A 4,494-nucleotide genomic window follows, 5' to 3' on the forward strand; every position below is an offset into this window, starting at 1 on the left:
AGACTGTTTTGGAGTCCAGGAGGTGAGAGTAAGGAGGAGGGACCTGCTGGAGGTGTAAAGATCAGGAAGACTTTGCAAAGAAAGGGAGCAGGCAAGATCAAGGAGTAAAAGCTTCGGGTTCTTTGAAGAAGTTAAGTCCAAAGTTAACTCCTTCTGTGAGTGCAGGCTGCTAAGGGCTGGAGGAGTTGGAGAAGGAAGGGTGTCTGGGAAGCCCCAGAGCCAGCTTTTGTGGGGCAAGACCCAGGCCCTCTCCCCAGCTCAATCTCCCCTCTCTCCTTTTATTCCCCCAAAGCTGGGTTATCCGCAGTACTGAGCCCCAGGAGGCAGTCTGGAGACGCCCTGCCCTCCAGGGGGTTTCCAATCTAAGATCGAGCCCAGCCAATCTGAAGCAAGCCCTCCTCCTCCTCCCTCGGGGTATCCAGGAAACTGTCAAAGGAAACTGTCAAAGTTACCCATCCTGACTGTCTCTTACTTGCTGTGTGACTTTGAGCCACTGACTTAACCTCTCTGAATAAACACTTCCTTGTTCTGCTGTAACAACTTCCTATTATGAGGCATAAGTGAGACAACCTATGGTATGTTGATCAGAAAAGGTTAGGTTTTTTTTTTTTTTTTTAAGTTCTTCCTGGTCCCCCACCCCCAACCCCAAACTGCCACAGAAGACCAGAGAGATTGATCTCTCCATTTACCCATCATCCATCCATCCCTTCAACCATCCCATTCACCAGACAAGTATGTGGCACCAACTGTAGACTCAGCCCCGTGTTCAGTGCCATGGTTGTAGTAATTAAGATGGTGCTGGTAACAGTGAATGTTTGTTTAGCATTTAGTACGAGCTGGTTAGGGCACTGGTTCATTTACTCTGTACAAAACACACTATGAATTAGGTGTGACTATTCAATTTTACAGGTGGGACAACTGAGGCCCCGGGACATAGAGCCAGCCGGAATTTAAACATGCTTTCTGAGTGCCCTGAGTGCCCTGGGGAGGTCTAAACCCATCGGGGGCACCAGGTGGAAGGAGAGAACAAGGAGCGTGGGGGGGGGGGGCGCGTGTGAGCTAAACCTTTGAAGCTGAATCTCATTTGGTTGCCTGGTGCTGAAGGGAGGGTGGAGTGTGAATAGAGGTGTTTGTGTTGGAGGGGGCGGATTGAGGGTTGCAAGGAATGGCTGGAGTCTGTCCACCCAGAACCTCTGTCTCCTGGTGCTGCCACCCTGCCCCCAGCCCATAACTGCACACAGGAGAAATTCAATCCATATTTCCACGATTATGTTGAAGATCCGTGTGTGCCTGGGTGAGAAGGCAGGATGTCAAGGAGAATGTTTCAGGATGGAAACAGAGCCAGGGCAAAGAGGCGGAACCGTGGCGGAGTTCAGAACAGAAAGTTCTCTGTGGTTGGAGTATGGGTTTGCGGGGGGCAGGACTGAGAGCCAATCGCCACACTTCCAGGGTGTTCAGTGAATGGCCTGGCTTGGCTGGTTTGTCAGTGAGATCCTCCTGGAGCCAGTGAGGTCTGTGGGGGAGAGACCCGGGGTGCCCTCTGCGAGGAGAGCAGAGAGCTATGGAGGGAATCAAGTCATCCGACTGCTGAGGGCAGCCTGGTGGGAAGCTGCCATAAGACAGGACAGACCGGCCACCCTACACCCCTGTCTGGGGTTATGGCTTCTTCCCTCCCATTCAGCCAACCTGCCGCCTGCTTAGGGCGAGGAGCAGTCAGGAGGCGCAGGACAAAGGGTTTCAAATACCCAAGACAATACCTGAATTCTGTCTCTGTGCAGAGATGTCTTCTTCTGTAGCCTGGGGCTTTAGAGGAGCCACGAGTGGGGCTGGGCCTCCAGTATGTGTGTCCTCTGCAACTCAGTTTACCCAACCCCCAACCCACACTTCACACTTGAAACGCCCTTCAAAGTCATAGACCCTCAGGCCCTTTTGAGGACCCACAGCAGCTTGATGTGGGGGGGGAGGTCCCCAGGAGCCAGGGCCCATCAGTGATCAGGTCCTCTACAAGGCAACATGCTGAGACCAGCGGGGAGTCTCCACTCAATACTACATCAGGAGGACCTTCCCCCCACTCGGTGGTCACAGCCACGGCCCCCGCCCCCAGGCTTTGCCCACTTTGCACCACCCTCCATTTCCTTCAATGATTGCAGCAAATAACTCTTGTTTTTGTCATCATTGTTGTTTTTCCATGCCTCCTAGTGCATGTAAGCAATCCACGACAGGATGCCATGACTGTCTTTCTTCAGTCTTTGTGGGGCTCTTCCCATGACAGGCCTCTGCATGATGTCAGGGAGGAGCCCTGACCTTGCACTTGGACCATTGACCCTCCTGGAGAGGGCCGTCTGAGAACTGCTGAGGAGGCCCTAGCCAGACAGGAGGTGATCCCCGACTTACAAGAACCAGCCTATCCTCAGAATCAAGGGGAAGATACACTGGGGAGAGAAAGCCAAGGCTGGGGATGGGGTCCAAACATGGCTTTTAGGAAGTTTGGACCAAGACGCAGGGCCAGACATTTAGACAAAGGCCCCTGGGACAACTGGGGGTTGGACTGAACAAGGGCCCTATCCAAGTGGTCCCGGAAAGGTGGGAAAGGCTGGATGTGGCGGGGCCCAGAAATGAGTTATAAGAGCTGGAGCTGCCTGGCCTAAAGGGGAGAAGATAGGGCCGTCAGCCCATCAGTGGAAGTGATGAAGTTCTAGAACCTAGGTGAGGTTTGGTGGGCTGAGGTCCGGAGCCAATGACCAAGAAAGAATTCTTGAGACATCTTTGGTACAAAATGGTGGTTTATTAAAGCACGGGGACAGGACCCAGGGGCAGGAAGAGCTGCTGCCCCGGGTTGTGAGGGATGGCAGGTTATGTACCCTGCTGTTGGGGGAAGGTGAGGGGAAGGGAGGTTTCAGTGGAGTTTTCATATGCTAAAGAGGGCCTACAACGTGCCAGGATGTTCAGGGCCTGCCGGAGGCCTTGCCCTTGTTGCTGGATCAATGTTGTCTTTAGACCAGCCATTAACATTAAGATAGTTGGGAGACTTTTTGGTGGGGTCTCACAATCCTGCTATCAATCGTCTTTGTTAGTGAGATTTAGGACATTTGTAAGCCAAGGGAGACTCCTGTCTAGCAGGATTGTGAGCTCTGCAAGTTAACTATTTGCTTATTGTTCATGGCAGTCAGGGCTGCCTGAGGGATGCTACACTTATGGAGGGGAAAGGGTGAAGAGGGGGTGCAAGGCGCCAGCTCCTGCTTTGTCCTCAGCCAGCCTCCTGCTCCCTCATCAGAAGCATCGGGCGTGAGCATTCTCCTGGGCGGAAAGGACTGCAGGGGGCAAGGTAGGAAGGCACACTGTGGCTTTTTTGAGGCCCCCTGGTGAAAGGTGATATGGGCCTCAGCCCTGGAAGGGCCCCTCCTGGGCAGCTAGCCTGCCCTGGGGCAGGAGGGAGAAAGGGAGGGGATCCTACAGTGCGTGGGGGGCAGGAAACTTGCTCAGAGCTCTGGGAATCCCAGACCCAGAATCTGACGCCAAAGGCCCTTGTCTTCCAGTGTCTTTCCAACGGGGCATGTTCATTTCATCTTTTACCTGTTCCCATCCCCCAACAGCACCTTGCAGACTGCTCAGAAGGCACTTCCATGAACCTACATGTGACCCTATCTTTGTGCTGCAGGCTGGCCGGGGCTGAGGATGCAGAGGGGGTTCCAGGGGAACCAGCCAAGAAGGTCCTTTGGCTTCGTGCAGGATAGAAATCAAATGTGAGCCAAGAGGAAGTGAGACTATTTATTAAAGATGTGGGGAAAGCGTAGATCAAACAGAGTGTCAGGGAGACCTGGAGAGGAAAAAGAGTGAGTCTTGTCTTTGTTTGGGGTCTGGGGTTTTTATTAAGGAAAGTGGTTCAGCACACGTGTCTTCTCAGTAATCCAGGAACAAAACAAACCTTTAGGTGTCCTCCAGAAGTCACTTAAGCCCTGCAGTCAGGGGTCTTGATGAGTCAGTGGTCTTGGAGTGATGAGGGAGCAGGAGGCTGGCTGAGGACAAAGCAGGAGCTGGCGCCTTGCACCCCCTCTCCACCCACTCCCCTTAGTAATATGTGTGACATCACCGAACCTGACTTAGGTTCTGGGACTTCATCAGGAGAACCTTCATGACCAACAACCCCGTCAAGTCATTCCTTAGATGTTACCCATTGTGCTGGAAAGCTCCAGAGAAATCGCTAATTCCTGGACATGCATTATCTGTGCTATAAGGCGTGCATAAGTTGGGGGTGTAGGTCCTGGGAGGACTCAAAGCAGAAAAAGGCATCCAAAAAGCAGGTCCTTCAGTGGCTGTTTCATTTTCTCCCCTCTTTGCCTCAGCTCTCACCACTCCTGCCATGAGTCTCCCCGCCCCTGCCTTTACTAAGATCTCTGGCAGGTGCCTATGTTCTTGCTTCTGTCAGGCATACTCTCCCAGGCTCACTCTCCCTGCGTGGCTGGTTGAATCTTGTTTACCCTTCAAGTCTCAGCC

This window comes from Mustela nivalis (genome assembly GCF_964662115.1).
Source record: "Mustela nivalis genome assembly, chromosome: 17".
NCBI classification, from domain to species: Eukaryota; Metazoa; Chordata; class Mammalia; order Carnivora; family Mustelidae; genus Mustela; species Mustela nivalis.